This window comes from Macrotis lagotis, chromosome 1, assembly GCF_037893015.1.
Source record: "Macrotis lagotis isolate mMagLag1 chromosome 1, bilby.v1.9.chrom.fasta, whole genome shotgun sequence".
Classification (NCBI taxonomy): domain Eukaryota; kingdom Metazoa; phylum Chordata; class Mammalia; order Peramelemorphia; family Peramelidae; genus Macrotis; species Macrotis lagotis.
This window is the reverse complement of record NC_133658.1, coordinates 279,877,646-279,896,259: the sequence shown is the minus strand read 5'-3', so window position 1 is coordinate 279,896,259 and position 18,614 is coordinate 279,877,646. Positions and strand designations below refer to the sequence as shown.

General features: G+C 35.2%; 1 long non-coding RNA gene across 1 annotated transcript; it reads left to right on the top strand.

The window, feature by feature from the left end:
* Positions 1-1,514: 1,514 nt before the first annotated feature.
* LOC141505130 (uncharacterized) lies at positions 1,515-14,682 on the top strand. Its single transcript, XR_012473545.1, has 3 exons — positions 1,515-3,346; positions 4,821-4,978; positions 10,715-14,682. It is a non-coding gene; the product is annotated as an uncharacterized LOC141505130 (long non-coding RNA).
* Positions 14,683-18,614: the final 3,932 nt, after the last annotated feature.

The following is an 18,614-nucleotide window of genomic DNA, read 5'->3' as shown; positions in this document are numbered from 1 at the left end:
TCCATCACTGCTTATCTAAAGTATCTAAGGTTTGTTCTTCGTTTTTTTTTTGAAGAAGAAGACTGTGATGTCAGGGAGGGGAGGCCATGACAAGCATGTGGCTTGGATTTAAGTGAGGAGGTGTTGTGCTAGGTCAGCAGGCTCATTTTTCTCCTCCAGAGTCAACTGAGTCCAGTGGTCAGGTATGGATCAGGACAATTGGAGATGGATGCAAGGAAATTAGGGTCACACAACTAGTGAGTGTCAGAGTCTAGATTCGAACTCCTTTCCTCCTGATTCCAAGACCAGTGTTCTATTCCCTGCATCAGCAAAGTATCTAGTAAAGTAAGATCACTTCATAATTTAATTTTGTATAGACCTTCTAAGTACTTCCCTTCCTTCTATCTCACTAGGATATACTACCCTCGTGGTCAGTATCACTTCATTTTTCGTTTATACCCATATCTTCCAAAGACAATTCCTTCAACTACTTTCAACCTAAATTAATTGAAGTATTGGTTAAGAGGTGAATACTTTCATGGTTATACTGTACACATTTCCTCTCTCTTTATATATTTCTTTTTACCAACTTAGAAAGATACAATTCTCAAGAGTTACAATTGTTATCTTCCCTTATAGGGATGTATTCAATTTAATATTCTTGACTAGTCTATTTCCCCCTTTCTGTTTACCTTTTTATGCATCTCATAATTTATATATGAAGATTAAAGTTTGTTTTAAGTTTTGGTGTTTTATCAGAAAATTATGGAAGTCATCCATTTCATTGAAAATCCATCTTTTGCCCTGAAAGACTATGCTGAATTTTACAGGATAATTAATTCTTGGTTGTAATCCAAGGTTCTTTGCCTCTAGAATATTATATTCCAGGCCTTCTGATTCTTTAATGTTGAAGCTGATAAGTTCTGTACAATTCTGACTGTGCTTCCTTTGTATTTGAATTGCTTCTTTTTGACTGCTTGCAATATCTTCTGTAGTTGAGAATTCTGTGATTTGGCTAGGCTCTTCCTTGCAGTTTTTATTTTGATGTATCTTTCTGTAGGTGTCCTGTGTATTCTTCCAAGGACTATTTTGTCTTCTTGATCTAGTATATTAGGGCAGTTTTCCATGACAATTTCATAACAAATATTTTATAGGTTTTTTTTATCTAGGCTTTTGAATAGGCCAATAATTTGTAAATTGTCTCACCTGGATTTATTTTCCAGGTCATTTGTTTTTACTTAAAAGTATTTTACATTTTCTTCAATATGTTCATACTTTTGATTTCATTTAATGGAATCTTGGCATCTTATAGAATCATTATTTTGTCTTTTTTCCAATTCTAATTTTTAGGGTTCTGTTTTCTTTAAGCTTTTGTATTTCCTTTCAAGTTGGTTAATTTTACTTTTAAATGAGTTGTTTATTTTACTATTTGATGAGTTATATTCTTTTTTTCAGTTGGTCATTTTTACTTTTAAAGAAATTGATTTCTTCATTCAATTTTTCATATTTCTCCTGTATAGCTATCATTTCTTTTTTTCCATTTCACTTTGTCCTCTGTTCTTTGCTTTTGAAAATCTTTTAAAGCACTTCCATGAAGTTTGGATTTGAGTCCAATTTGTAAACATCTTTCAGTCTTCCCTTGTTGGCAATTTGTTGCTGCTTACTTCTTCTGATATGACATTTTTATCATTTCTATATGAATAGTAGTTTTCTATGGTTAGTACACCTTTTGTTTATTTGCTCATTTTGGTAGTTGAACTCTTCTACTCTTATGTAGGGAGTATAGTCTCAAGCTTTTTTGTGCTGGACCTGGGATTTGATCTCTGGCTTATTGCTTGTCCAAATGCTGCGTCTTGCATATGATTTTTTCCTTCTATATGCTCAGGCTTTGCTTATGCAGTGGTTTTTCCCCTATCCAGTCTTTTCTGTTGTCTCAGTGTTCCCAGGGCTCAGGCTTTGGACTTCCACTGACTTTTCCATTCTCCCATATAGCTGGGCTATACTTCTCCTTTACCCCCAAAGAGACAGAATTTTACATAAAATCTTTCATGACGTCCAGAGTTGAGAACTTGTTTGCTTTTTATTTTTGTTGTATATGTATCTTTAAATTGTGTTTAGAGGCTTCATTTAAAGTTGTGTGGGGAAAAGCTATAGGAGTATTCTAGCTTCACTCCACCATCTTGGTTCCATAGCCAATATATCCTAACCTTTCTCTTAATGGTCTTAAAATGAATAGGGCCTTTCTTCTAAGATTTTACTCTTTTGAGCTACTACTCATCCTCATTGAGCTAGATCTCATCTGACACTTGGAAAATGACAACTTGCTACTTATAGGACTGTACTGCTTTGCTGTTAGTACTCTCACTAGAGGTACATCTCATAGGATACCACCAGAATGATGCTACTTTCTAAGGTGTGAGCCCTTCTATTGGAGTGAACATATTCCAGGGTGGCCTGCCCTTCATAATTAAAAGAGAATTCTTCCTGGGTCTCCTGTCTGCTTCTTTAGGATGAATCATGTTACAACACAGGATGTCTCCTGGTACCCATCTCCACCACTCAAAATTTGGGGATCTGAACCTTGACTCCCTTCTAATTGGCTGGGGGGAGTAGAGTTCATTATCTGTGCCTTTGGAACAGTTTCTGTCTGCCTCTCAGGACCAAATGACCTATGTTCATCTGCTATTCATGTAGAATATATTTATATAACTAAAATGCTATTATTATTTTTTCTTCATAACAGCCATGGAAAGAGGCATAGAGCAGATAACATTGAAGTAATTCATAGTTGTACCTAAAACAGAGATATTAGTCATATAGCTAGTTAGTGTAAGAACCCAATCCAAATTTAGTCATTTTTAGTCCCTTGCTTGCAATTAATCTGGAGTTGATAAACTGATTAAATTACAACCATTTTTGACATGGATAAAACCTGATGAGCATCTAAGGTCCCTTAAAGAAAGGTTTGGTAACTGGTAATATTTGTATACTCCATTGTTTATATACCAGGGTTACTAATCAGGATGAAATATATGCTTTTTTTCACCTCCTTGTTGTTCTTCTTTCTATATTACTAGCAGAACTGCCTGGAGGATCCCAAATTACTTCAAAGTGATTTTTAGTTTTTGATGAGTGACTCAGAGAAGTTTGAGAGAGTGAGTGAAGCAACACTCTATTTGTGCAAAATATGTGAGGCTACTGGAAGGATTTTCATGAACTGATGCTGAGCAAGATGAACATCAGGGTGATAATCAACCTTAATGGACTTGTTCATTCCATCAGTGCAACAATCAGGCACAATTTGGGGCTATCTGCGATGGAGAATACAAAGACCAAAGACTATTACCTTTAATTTAAAAAAACCTCGGTATCGTATGTAATTTTGCTATTTCTTATGCTTTATTTTTCTTCTCTCATCATATTCAACTTAGATCAATGTATGTCATAGAAATAATGTAAAGACTAACAGACTGGCTCCCATCCTGTAATGCAAGATGCTGCATGTACACCCTGCTTGCACTGTCCCCCCAATTACCTCATTATTCTTTGTTCTACTCCGGAAGACCTAAGAGTATATATATGTAATAGCTAAGCAGTAATAAAATTGAGCTGGAGGCATAAGGCAGTAGTGGCTTGACTCCTTATTCTCAGTTCCCCTCTGGGAGGGAGGTCACCTCTGTGGCCCCCAAGGAAGCAAGCCACAACACACATGCTGGACACAAATAGTCCATATGAACACTTGAATAGGAGATTTCTCTAAAGGTGTGTACTTCTTACTATTTTGAGCTACTGTAATTTGACTGTGCTCATAGGGTAGAACTTCCTTATTTGATGCAGACATGTCATGGTAGATGGTCCTTTAGTATGTCTCCAATCAGTTCCAATGTCCTTTTTTTAGGTTTTTGCAAGGCAATGGGGCTAAGTGGCTTGCCCAAGACCACACAGCTAGGTAATTATTAAGTGTCTGAGGTCAGATTTGAACTCTTAGAGACTTCAGGGCCAGTGCCTCTATCCACTGCACCATCTAGATGGCCCTGATTCCAATATTCTTCAGAGAGACACTGAGAGTGTCCTTGTAGTGCTTCTTTTGACCTCCTTATGGGCACTTGATAAAATTTAGTCTTTAGGTAAACAGATTTTTTGGCATTTGGGTTAGAGAGTCAGCCCATTGGATGTGCCCTCCCTGCAATAGAGTTTAAGTACTTGGCAGTTCAAGTTGAGAAAGGACCTGATGATCTTGCTATATGATTTTCTGAATCTTCTTAAGACAATTCAAATGGAAGTAATTCAGTTTTCTGGAATGTCATTGGTATACTGTTCAGGTTTCACAGGCATATAACTGTCAGGTCAGCACAAGAGCTCCATTGAACTTCAGTCTAATATTCTTCTTTCCCATGTTTTCTTCAGAATCTCCCAAATACTGACTTCCCCTTTCTTCTGTCTTTTACTTTCCCCTCCATTTTATGCCTGCCTTCTTCCCTCTCTCTGTATCTCAAATATTCCTTTCAACAATCTTAATAGAAATATAGTTCTTAGGGGTTAAAAAGCATCACATCATAATCCAATTATACCCAATCCTTCTATCTAAATATACTCCATTAAGTTGTATCATCACATCATAGTTAATTTATACCTATACCCTCTGCTTATGTATGCTTCATTCAACTGTCCTAAGAGAAAGAATTTTCACTAGTTACTAGTATTGTCTCCCCTTGTAGGGATGTAAAGAGCTTAATCTTATTGACTAAAATATTTTTTGTTTCCATTGACCTTAATACACATCTCTTGAGTTTTCCATTTGAGGATCAAATTTTCTATTCAGCTTTTTTCCTTTTTTTCAGGTAAATTTGAAAGTCCTCTATTTGGTTGAAAATTCATCTTTTCCTCCAAGAAAATATGCTGAGTTTTGTAGGAGAATTGATTCTTGGTTGCAACCAAGGTCCTTTGTCTAAATGGGAGGAATTATCCTGCTCACAATGACATGTCAGCAATTATGAAAGTGAGTTTTACATCTTCAGGGTAATGTGCAGAAAAGATTTGATGCCTTTTTCCTATGAACAGGGCTCTAACCTGATGAAATATGTTGTCTGGCTGAACAATCCAGAAAATGACATGAAGTATGAACTCTTTAGGAAAAAACTTTCTTTCTTTTGATCCTTTCCTGTTTCCCATGTGTCATGCCATCAGTGAACAGTAGAAGTTTAATAGCAGTACCAGCACTAGCTCTGCCTTCTTCTGCTGATGTCACACTCCATTTAGAAGACTTGCTTTTCCCCCTAGTCAGCTAAGGAAGAAAACATTGGGACTAGCCCAAGTATTAACCTCATGTTTTAAGCTCCACACAAGGTCACAGAGCAGAGCCAGTCCTGATTGAGCTCAAGTCTAACCATGTCTATGAACTTTTGTGGGCTTTTGGGTTTTGATGGGCTGGAGGTCATAAAAAATAGGTAGTACCTTTTTGGAATCCTAAACTCTCATTAACACTGTTTATTTCCCTACCCTTTTCCAGGGCAGCATCTTCTATAGTTTGGTCCCCATTTGCTACCTCACCCTAGGCATCAGCAGGAATCATCTTCATGTTTATAGTTCTCTCAAAACTAGGTTTTCTAGTTGAACAACTACATCTACTCTCAGGGAACAGGGCAGAGGGATTTGATTTGACTCACATTCTGTAAATTGCAGAGGTTCTTCATTTAAGGGCTATCTCTTTGGGGATAAAAGAAAATATAGCCCAGCTAGGTGGGAGAGAAAGGAAACCCAGTGAGAGGCTTCTAGTCACTGTGCTTCCCAGGGCCCAAAGCTTTATAGCAGCCAGGTCCCAGCATCTAAGTAGTAGACCACCTGGGATAGACCAACTCCAGAAAAGTCTGGGGTTCTGGGAATACCAAGGCAACAGACAGGACTGGGTAGAGAACAAACCATTGCACAGACAAAGCATGGTCCTAAATGAGGAAACAAACTTCTGCATAGACAAAATCTTGGTTGCATAGGCAACACTTTAGAAAGTAATAAGCCAGGAGCCATATTCCTGATCCAGCATGAAAAAAGAACTATAATTCTTATGCACTAGGAGCAGAGCTGAAGTATTCAAATGAGCAAAAAACCAAAAAAAGCATTTACAATAAAAAAACTACTATTCAGATAGAGATGATAAAAATTCCATCTCAGAAAAAGAAAACAGTGACAAATTACCTACAAGGAAAATCTCAAAGAAGTTAATAAATTGGACTCCAATACAAAACTTCATGGAAGAGATTAAAAAGATTTAAAAAACCAATGAAGAGAGGAAGAGGAAAAATAAAAAAATAAGAGCCTTGCAGGGGAATTATGAAAAATTGACCAAAGAAATCAATGCCTGCAAAAGTGAAAATGACCAGCTGGAAAAAGAATGTAACTCTTCAAAAATAAAATCAACCTACTGGAAAAGGAAAACAATCTATTTAAAAGTAAAATTCACCAACATTAAAGAATTGAATAGTCTAGGAATATAATATTCCAGAGGAAAAAGGACCTCAGTTAAAACCAAGAGTCAACTCTCCTACAAAATTCAACATATTCTTTCAGAGGAAAAGATGAATTTTTAACCAAATAGAGGACTTTGAAATTTACCTGAAAAGAAAGGAAAGCTGAATAAAAAATTTGATCCTCAAATACAAGATTCAAGTGGTGGGTAAAAAGGTCAATGGAAAGAAAAAATATTTTCATACATAAGACTAAACTGTTTAGGTGTCTACATGGGAAGACAAAACTTGTAACTCTTGTGAACTGTATTTTGCTTAGGAAAGTTGAATGAAGCATACATAAACAGAGTGTGTAGGTATAAATTAATTATGTGATGATACATAAAACTCTTGGTAATTTATTTTTATTATAACAATTGAATGGAGTATATTTAAAAGGAGTGGGTATAATTGATTATGGGTTGAGTATAATTATAACTTTTGAAGAGGAAAGTGAGAGATGACAGAGTTGAGGCAAAAGAGCAAGAGCCCAGAAGAGATGGGTTTTTTGGTTTGTTTTTGGTCTTTGCAAGGCAAATGTGGTTAAGTGGCTTGCCTAAGGCCACACAGCTAGGTAATTATTAATTGTCTGAGACCATATTTGAACCCAGGTACTCCTGACTCCAGTGCTGGTGCTTTATTCACTGTGCCACCTAACCGCCCCTCCAGGAGAGATGTTTTGCTCTTCACAGAAAAGTACAAGAATATTGTGGTGGGCATGGAAGTAAGTCAATCAAAGGAGAGAAACTGGAAAAAAGGGATCTCTTTTCTGATTTACAAGATATCAGCAACAACAAGAGAACTTATAAACAGAGTCAGAGTCTGACTTTGAGAAGGAAGTGAGAAATCAGAAGAGGATGAGACAACCAATAATTCTGAGGAAGTATCAGAACAGTCTATTGAGGAAGAGAAATCAGTGAAAAAGAAAAAGAAAAGATTTACAACTCTCTCTCTTAGTTTTTAAAGAGTCAAGGTTTGACTGAGATCTGAGGAAGGGAGAGAAGTGGGAGTGGAGATACTGCTATTTAAAACTATGCTGTATGGGGATTTCATCTTACCTTTCAGGTTTTATCCCTCAATAAACTGAATCAGAAGCTCCAGGAATGGTCATGACCCCTCCAGGGTTATGAGTGTGGAAGAATCTTAGAGTCTGAATAGGAATGAAGATGGCACATATGATGTAGTATACAAAGCAAAGAATATAAAGACTGATGAAACTTTGAAAAGTGAGAATGTAAAAGGAGAAATAAGGTTTCCTGATTTATCTCCATCAGTGAACCATCATCAGTGCTTAGCACCCCAAAATTGCCACTGTCTTGGAGATCATGATGGGCAGCAACCTGGACAAGACCAACTTCATGATGAATGGTGTGGAGCTTGATTTCTCATGCCTTATGAAAGCATTGAGACAGCTCTTTCTGTCAGTGCAAATGAAGACACTGATGATTCAGCTTCTGTGTATGGTGACCCATTTTAATGACAATTGGATCCTTCACCAAGTCCTGAAGACCTCCAATGTATTTCTAAGGGGCATTTTAAAAGCTGGTGATTTCTGGTTGGGTAGAGTATATAGTTTCTCATTTAAAGCTTACATGCTGGGACAGCTAAGTGGCATAGTGGACACAGCATGAGCTCTGGAGTCAGGAGGACCTGAGTTCAAATCCATTCTCAGGCATTTAATACTGACTTAGCTTATGTGACCTTGGGCAATTCACCTAACCTCATTCTCTTGCCAAAAAAAACCCATGCTTACTATTGGTGGTGACCCTCTGAAACTGAGCCCAAAATTGTTACTAGGAGTTAAGGAATAATCTATTATAATAAGCATGTGGTTAGTTGACTGCTTATTTGCAGGGTTGTTAACTTAGAAGCCCATATTTCCAAAGAAATAAAAGACTGACCAGATCAACAAAGATTTTTTTATGAAATTGGGACTTCCTAGTGGGAAGAATCATCCTGGTCAGAATGACATACCAACAATGGTGAAAGTGAGATTTACATATCCATGGTAATTTGCAGAAAAGAGTTGGTGTCTTCTTCTCTGATCATGATTTTAATCTGATGAAATATAATTTTCCAAGTTCCTGGATGACTGAGCAATTCAGAGAATGACATGAAATGTGAATTATTTAGAGAACCCCCCTCTTTCTTTAATCTTTTCATGCTTCTCATGTGTCATGCCAACAGTGAGCAGTAGAAGGTTAATAGCAGCGCCCTTCAGCCTCTCATTTCATTCTCCAGGTAGGAGAGTTGTTTCTGGTCAGCTAGGGAGAAAAGATTTCAAAGATAACTGCATCCATCTCATTACCACCAATCAGGGAGTGTCTGGGACTAGCCAAAGTATTTACCTCAAGTTTTAAGCTCCACACAAGGGCACAGAGCAGAGCCAACCTTTACTGAGTTGAAGTCTAACTGTGTCGGTGAACTTGTGTAGCCTAGGAATATAATATTCCAGAGGAAAAAGGACCTCGGTTACAACCAAGAATCAACTCTCCTACAAAATTCAACATATTCTTTTAGAGGAAAAGATGAAAAGACTCTTGGATTTTGATGGACTGGAGGTCATAAAAGCATATGTAATACCTATTGGGAGACCCAACCTCTCATCGACAGTTTTTTTTGCTCTGCCCCTCCTCAGGGTAGCATCTTCTATAATTTTGTCCCCATTTGTTCCCCTAACTTAGGCATCAGCAAGAATCCTCTTCTTGTTTTTACTTGGCTCCAGTCTGGATTTTCTAGTTGAACAATTAGATCTACTCTCAGGGAGCAGGGCAAAGAGATTTGATTTGACTCACATTCTGTACAAATTTGAAATTTCCTGAAAAATTTGCCACTGCAAACTTTTTGTATACTGAGAGTGTCTTGAACTTTAAAATGCAAAAAGGTTTAAATCTTGGTAGGAACTTTAGTTGTACGCTGGGTAGTGGTAGAGACTTAGGTTGTGTACTGTGCTCTGAAAGAAGTTTGTTCTCTATTCTGCATCATGATGTTAGCTTGTTTTGTATTTTGCCCAGCATCTCTTAAAGGTCTCAACAACTTCATTTTCTTTATGACAATCATCATTATAATTCCAACAGCTATAGAAGAAAGGCCAATGCAAAGTTACATGTTCTAAACATGAAGTAATGGGGGATGTGATTAGTGGAAGCAAATTTTTAAAGCAGTAATAGAGTTCTTATCTCTGCTTAGAAATGACCAGTGGAGAAACAGGAACATACATGTCTTCCTTTGGACCTTTTCTTCCTAAGAACTAGAAAAACTGAGTGCCTTCTTTGTAAATATTAGAAGTGTAGATTAGAATTTATTTTCTGAAAGTGACTAAATGCAAGAAATTCAGGGATCTGAGAAAGTAAACAGGTGTCTTGTGAAATAACTAGACACTACAACTTCTGTCTATCTGTCTGTTGGTCTTCTTTCTTTCCTTCTCCCTTCTTCCTTCCTCCTTCCTTCTTTCTTTCTCTCTCTTTTTCTTTCTTTTTCTCTCTCTCTTTGTCTCTCTCTTTCTCTTTGTCTCTCTCTCTCTTCCTTCCTTCCTTCCTTCCTTCCTTCCTTCCTTCCTTCCTTGCTTCCTTCCTTCCTTCCTTCCTTTCCCTTATCTTTCTGTCAAAAACCTTTAATGATGGGAAGAAGGCACTCTCTCATCTCTCCTCTCTGCTTAGCACATTTCACTATTTTAGGAATTTCTGAAGCCTACAATTTGAGAAAAGTTGCCATTCATGTCCCTCAATAGCAGGACTTCAGATTATTACTATTCTTCTGTAGCTCTGTTTTCTCATGATCCTATGTTAAGAGTAAATACTTCATGCTTTTTTGTTACAGGAGGAAAATTAATGGCATATTCCTCTAGGAGTTGGTTTCTAAAAGTCCAAGAGTCTATTAGAAGCAGCCCTGGTTCAAAATATAATACAAGTTGATAGCATGATACAGAATAAGGCCATAAGCACAGAAAGTGGGGAAACAGAAGAGCCAAAGAAGATTAAGTGTATGAAGGAAAAAGAAGGATCTAGGGAAAGTGAAGGGAATCTTATAAATTGGAAATAGCTCAGTGTGGGAAGATTTGTTACATTGCCCTCTTTGTATACTGTTGCCCCTTAGTCACTACTATAGCAAAACATTCACTAGACCCATTGATCTGAATTGGGACTTAACTCTTCCAGACATATATCCTAGACCAAGAATGATAAGAGTTCATACTAGATCTTATATTTTTATTTTCTTCCTCATATCTCCATCAGCTCTCCAAGAACCAACCTCAACTCATAAATAAACTGCTTCTTCCAAAAATTGGCCAGACCTTCGCAACTGAAACCCTACATTGTAAAAGTGTCAAGGCAGGAAAACTGCAATTCTCCAGTGCTTCTATGTGGCTACAAAGATGGGATCAGGAGAAGGTTGGCATTTCCTGCCATAGCTATTGCCCTAAATGTGATCCTCAAAGTCTTTGGGTTGGTATGTCCTTCATTTCATCTCACCCTTCAGAGCGATGATATGAATCACATCAAAGTCCCAGTTGCTGGCTCTTTCTGAGGTGGGATGAGGTGCACAGCAATTTACTACTTCTGCCTGGGTTCTCAGGTGCAGTCTTGGATAAAGGAGACAGGAGTGTGGGGAGGAGTAGTCTCTTCCTTGGCCTCACTGCATTCTACTGCTAAAAGTAAATTCCCAGTCACAGATCCTGGACCAAACAAGGTAGGTATTACCAGTGTATAAGTTGTGACCCAGAAGGAAAGGGGCATAGAAAAGGGACATAGAAGGAAGATCACTTAATAGGAAAGCTGCACACTGGTTTCACTAACATAGAGGGTCCACTTCCACAAATTGATCAGAAATATCCTGGGAGAGAAAGAGAGAGAGAGAGAGAAACTTAGCTGCAGTTCCAAATGTGGGTGCTCAAATATAATTGCCAGGAGGGCAAGAGACATGAAGAGAGAACATGGAAAGTCTACCCATAAAGAAGCATGAAAGGGTTTAAAGCCTTCTAGAAGACTGTGATGCTCCCAAGTAAAGATATATGGGGCAATGAAAAATTCAATGGTAAACTATTTACTGAATTACTTCTTTTAATTTTTTAATTTTAATTTTTTTCCTTAATAAATATTTTATTTATTTTATAATAACATACAATGGTAGTTTTATCCATCTTTTTTTGTAAGGTTTTGTTTTATAATTTTTCTCTCTCCCTCCCTTCCCTCCTCCCTGCTCATGAGAGAAAGCTACTTGATATAGGTTTTACAGCTATAACCATGCTAAATACAGATTGAAATTGAATGTGGTGTGGGAGAAGAATCAGATCCAGGTAGAAGAAAGAAGACATTTGAGATAACAAAATTACATAATACATAAGACAACTTTTAAAAATTGAAGGTAATAAGCTTTGGTCTTCTTTTAAACACCACAGTTGCTTCTCTGGATATGGATGGTATTTTCCATCTCAAGTCCCTTAAAATTATGTTTGATTATTGTGCTGATGAAATGAACAAGTCCACCATGATAATGTATATAATGCTCAGTTTCTGTTCATTTCACTCAACATCAGTTCATGTAGATCTTTCCAGGCTTTTCTGAAATCCCATACCTTGTGGTTTCTTATAGAACAATAGTGTTTCTTCACATACATATACCACAATTTGTTTAGTTATTCCTCAATTATTGGGCATCTTCTCAATTTCCAGTTTTTTGACACTAAAAAAGAATTGCTAATGAATATTTTTATATATGTAGGATTTTTTTTGGTATTGCTGGATCAAAGGTATGCATATTTTTATTGCCCTTTGAGCATAATTTCAAATTGCTCTCAGAAAGGTTGATTCAGTTCACAACTCCACCAACCGTGTATTAGTGTCCCAAGTTTCCCACATCCCCTCCAGCATTGATCATTATCCTTCCTAGTCATCTTGACTAATCTGAGAATGGTGAAATGGTGCCTCAGAGTTACTTTAATTTGCATTTCTACAATAAATAGTACTTAAGAACAATTTTTCATATGACTATATATACCTTTGATTTTTTTTGTCTGAGAATTGCCCTTTCCTATCCTTTGACCATTTATTAATTGAGGAGTGACTTGATTTTTATAAATATAAATTTGATTCAGTTCTCTATATATTTTAGAAATGAGTCCTTTGTCAGAAATGCTAGTTGTAAAAATTATTTCCCAAATTAGTACATTATTTTTAATCTTAGTTGCAGAGGTTTTGTTTGTGTAAAACCTTTTTTAATTTAATGTAATAAAAATTATATAGTTTTTTACAATATTATCTTCTCTTCTTTGACCATAAAGTGATCCCCTTTCCATAGATCTGCCAGTAAACTATTCCTTGTTCTACTAATTGACTTATAATATTTTCTTTTATGTCTAAATCTTGCACCTATTTTGACCTTATCATGTTATAGAGTGTGAGATGTTGGCCACATTATCTTCCAGTTTTCTCAGCCATTTTTTTTAAATCAAAAAGTGCATTCTTCTCCCAGAAGCTGGACTCTGAGTTTATCAAACAGCAATATGATAGTCATTTCCTGCTGTCTCTTTTGTACCTAATCTGTTCTATTGATCTACTACTCTATTTCTTAGCCAGAACCAGCAAATTTTGATGACTAATGCTTTATAATTTAATTTTATTTGTTTTCCTTTTTGGGAGTTTTTGCTAGGCAATGGGGTTAAGTGATTTGCTCAAGATCACACAACTAGATAATTATTAAGTCTCTGAGGTCAGATTTGAACTCAAGTCCTTCTGACTCCAGCGTCAGTTGTTCTATCCACTGTACCACCTAGCTGCCCCTATAATAGAATTTTAAATATGGAATAGCTAGGTAACTTTCCTTTGAATTTTTTTTATTAGTTCCATGAATATTCTTGACCTTTTGTTCCTCCATATGAATTTCATTACTATTTTTTCTATATCATTAAAGTAACTTTTTGGAAGTTTGATTGGTATGGCACTAAATAAGTAATTTACTTTTGGTAGAATTGTCATTTTTATTGTTTTAACTTGACCTACCTATGAGCAATTGATACTTGCTAAGTTATTTAAATCTGATTTTATTTGTTTGACAAGTCTTTTATAGTTGTTTTCATACAGTTTTGAGTCTGACTTGGTAGACTTCTAAATATTCTATATTGTCTGAAGTTATTTTAAATGAAATTTATCTCTTGCTGATGTATCTTGTTAGTAATATATAGAAATGCTGAGGATTTACGTGGGTTGATTTTGTATCTTGCAACTTTGCTAAAGTTGCTAATTGCTTCCAATAGGCTTTTAGATGATATTTTCGCATTCTCTAGGTATAACATCATATCATCTGCAAAGAGTGAGATATGTTTCTTCATTACAAATTTTAATTCCTTCAATTTCTGTTTTTCTTTTATTGCTAAAACTAACATTTCTAATACAATATTGAATAATATTAGTGTTTCATAACTGATCTTATTGGGAATGCTTTTGGCTTATCCCCATTGTATATAATGCTTGTTGATGGTTTCAGAATGATACTGTTTATCATTTTAAGCAACAATCCATTTATTCCTATGTTCTTTAGTGGTTTTAGTAGGAATGGGTGCTGAAACTTGTCTAAAACTTTTTCAGCATCTATTGAGATAATCATATGATTTCTATTAGGTTTGTTATTGATATTGTCAATTATGCTGATAGTTTTCCTAATATAGAACCAACCCTACATTTCTGGCATATATTTGGCTGGATCATAGTATATTATCTTAGTTATAACTTGCTGTAATTTCTTTGCTAATATTTTATTTAAAAATTTTGCATCCATATTCATTAGGGAAATTGGTCTATAAAATTCTTTTTCTGTTTTGACTCTTCCATGGCTTATTATACCGTACTGGTGACATAGAAGGAATTAAGCAGAGTTCCTCCTTCTTCACCTAATTTTTTCAAAGAGTTTATATAGAATTAGAACCAATTATTCCTTGAAAAGTTGATAGAATTCACTTGTAAATCCAATTGATCCTGGAGATCTTTTCTTGGGGAATACACTGATGGTTTGTTGAATTGATTTTTCTGAAACTGGATAATATAAGTATTTAATTTCCTCTTTCAGTCTTAGCAATTCATGTTTTTGTAAATATTCATCCTTTTCACTTAGATTATCAAGTTTATTGGCATATGGTTGGACAAAATAGTTCAGAATTTTGACTTTAATTTCTTCATCTTTGGTGGTACTTCATCTTTTTCATTTTTCTTACTAGTAATTTAGTTTTCTTTATTTTTAATCAAATTTAAAAAATGTTTACCTATTTTATTGATTTTTCATAAAACCAGATCATTTTCTTTATTAATTCAATAGTTGTCTTGCTTTCAATTTTATTATATTTTAATTTTCAGAATTTCTAATTTGGTAATCAATTGGAGATCTTTAATTTTTTCTTCCTCTAACTTTTTTATTTGAATGCTCAGTTCATTAATCTCCTCTTTCTCATTTTATTCATGTCAGCTTTTATAGATATAATTATAGCTATAGATATAATTATATATGTAGATATGGTATAATATAGACATATTTCCACTAATAACTGCTTTGACTGTATCACATAAGTTTTGGTATGTTGTCTCATTATTGTCATTGTCTGGATTGAAAACATCATTTATTTCTATTATTTGTTGTTTGATCCACTCATTCTGTAAAATTAGTTTATTCAATTTCCATTTAGTATTGGGTCACTCTCTCCTTGGCTCTTTATCGCATGTGATTTTTATTGCATTATGGTCTGAAAAGGATGCAGTTAGTATTTCTATCATTCTGACCTTGTCAGGTCAGTACCCTGGCCTTACTCCACTCTCCCAGTGCTGGATATCTGCTCTCTGCCCTGGGCATGCCCATACTTCCCAGTAACAGATCTTGTGGGAGATGTTCCCCTCTGTTATTCTATGAGTTCTTTTGATCTAAAATCTTTTAAGAGTCTTGATTCATAGAGATTGTGAGGGAAAGTCAGGAGTTTAAAAAAGTGCCTGACTTTTCTGTGCCATCTTGACCAGAAGTCTCTGTTTATTGAATTTCTTTGACTAGTTAGCAAGCTACCAAATGTTGATGAGAGTTATTTCTTGGCTGGGGCACTCATCTGACATTACCTAGGAAAATATTCCATGTATCTTACATATATTATATTACAAAAGTGTGTTAATTGCCTCAGTACCATGGGCATGGTCTTATGATAGACACACAATTGAACTAAGGAAGCTGACCCAAACTAACACTAACTGTTAATCTTAGAAAACTACATCTGAGAATCTATATTTGATTGCTTTTTTTGTCAATGGAAGGGCAGAGGGAAGGGAGGGAGAGAAAATGTGAACTCAAAACCTTGAAAAAATGATTGTTGAAAGCTATGTTAGTATATAGTTGTAACAATAAATAAATAGAATATTTAAAAAGTCCTGGGATCTTTGACTAGCAGTTCATCAGTAACTAATGGCTAAATTAAGTATACTTTAAGGGATTAGAATTACCTTACTGACTCATCATAAGGAACTCCATCCCAGAATGAAGTACAAATATAGCCCAAAATACATATACGATCTGTTGACAATATTAAAATTAATAAAATAAGTTTCACAGCAAAATTTTATGTGCAAATAGGATGTGTTAATCTAATCCTAATTTTCTTTTCAAGGAAAATTGCAAATGCATTAAATTTTCTTTGACTTCTTTCAAAGGAGATGATAACAGTCAAATGTATTTTTGATGTTAATAGAGATGTATATTTCAATTTCTTTTAATATGATTCTGAAATTAATGAACCCAGTGTTTAACAAAGAAATGAGTAGTGGTCAGACTATACAAATACATTCCCTTTAGGGTTGTAGAGGAGCATTTATATGGCCCTTCCCTACTTTGTCTTAATTCCTTCATGACTACACTGTGCAAAGCATAGATAACATGTTCTGATCTTCTCACTCTGTTACTGAGCTTTAAATATATGATTAACAGTTATGGGAATGAGACAGAAACAACTTGTGTAACCTAGCACAAATCTTTTGCTATCTCTTTGTCTCAGTCTACCTATGAATAAAGTGAAGTGATTGGACTAGATGGCCTCAAAAAATCCTTCCATTTCTAACATTTTTGTGGCTGTTGAGAAAGATAGAATAAATGTTGAAAATAATAAATATTTTTCAACAGAATAGCAGTTTGGTTGGAATGTGAAAGGTTATCATGAAATTGAGAACTTTTCATTCAATTATCAGTGTCTCAAGGTTTTGCCATTTTCCCTATGGTATAAAAATTCTGACCAAACTTTTTCATGCCTTCACAGTTCATGGACTGAATAATTTCGCTATTCAAAGTTTCACTGAAAAATTAGTCATGTTTTCTTTGAATATTTCAAAAATGGGATGACCACCCTTAGGAGAGAACTCTTTGTTAAGTTGCCCAAGATCCTGCCCTAATACTTTTTCTCTTCCATTTTCGTGATAAGATAAAAGCTATAAAGGAAAAAATGTAGTATTTTATCATTGAATGAGCCTAAACTATCTTTGACTTCTGTGTACAAGAACTGAGATAGGAGAAAAGATTTCCAAGAACAACAAACTGTCCATGATAAGCTTCCTTTAGTAATTGTTGAAGGTAGCTCTTATCACTATGGAGCAATATTCTTTTTTGAGCAAGTTCATTAGTTTTTGTTTCCCTATTGACAGTAGCTTAGTATTTTGCACAAAGAAAGTAATTGGAGAAAGAAAGAAGTTTGAAGTAAATCTTTCTCTCTCCTCTAGAAAATGGTTAACATGAAATAATCATTCTCTTTGTTTTAACTGAACCTTTGGAATATCAAAAAATGGGGGGGGGTGTCCTCTTGCCTAATAATTAACCATTAACTTTAATTCTCTTTCCTTTTGGGTAATCTATTGACATTTTGATCTTGAATCATTGAACAACAAAATAGATTGATAATGATTAGTTTAATTATGTTTATCGAAATATCAGATTAGAAAGGGCAAATCTCTGATGAGAAAAAAAAATTATGAAGGAGATCTTCCTTTATTGGTCTAATGAAGAGAATGGGTCCATATTTTTTCAACAATGAAGTATTTTCCTGTTTCTCTTCATTGTTCTAGTTTAAGGCCCTAGTATCCCAAATTTGTTCCTCATGATTCCCAGTCTCTCTCATTCTTGGAAATGACTGTTGGTTTCACATAATGGATGTTCTACCTCTTCAAATTCATACCCTACATTCCCTAGCTCCTTTAATAGCTCATCAAAACTGACACTAGGGGGTTCAGTTTTACTTACTTAATTGTCTAGATGTTGTTTCTTTTCTGTGATTGGTAAATTCTTTGAAAGATTAGTCCATATTTGTCCTTGAATCACTTATCCATCACATAGTAGGAGCTTAATAAAATGCAAATTGATTGACTCTCTAATAATTAGTAGGAAATCCTTTTCTCTCCTATATTACTAGGACATATGATAGTTCCAATCTCCAAGTAATAAGTTTAGTGATTGAGATCAAGGGCATAGGTAATTTCCCCATGATTTTACCCCCTCATTTACCTAGAAACCCCTCTTCTCCACATATTCTTTTAAATTATGAACAAGAGATACTTGACAACAATCTCATTTTCACCCTTAGTATAGATTGGACTCTTGACCCGCCAGAGGATATAAAGAAGAATTTTGAGTAAATGTGTGCAAACATTGGAACTGACAAAGATCAAATTAAAGACTTGTCCAAGGATCTTAAGCTCTGCTCTTTTTATCAGCTATTCCCCAATTTCCTTTTGTGACTAGGAGGAGAGAATTCCATTGAATGGAACCACTTTCAGCTTGACTCCCCTTGTTCTCATCTAGACAAACTTATTGCCTTTCCTCTGTAACAGTGATCAAAACCTCTGAGAAGGATTCATATTTGAAGATAATTAATAACTTAATTTGTTTTCACAGAATAATATGAGGAGCTTCATCCTGCATGCAGGTATGTTTTCATTAAACATGGGATTATTTCTATAGAGTCATATTTTTTAGAAATTTAGAATAACATGGCCAAGTAGTCAATAGTTTTATATATATGGAATTTGATAGTTCCAGTCTTCATAATTTTAAGTTTCATCACAGAGATCAAAATATTGATCACCTTGATGAGACTTTGTTGGTTTTCAGGTGCTCTGAGGATTGCTTGAC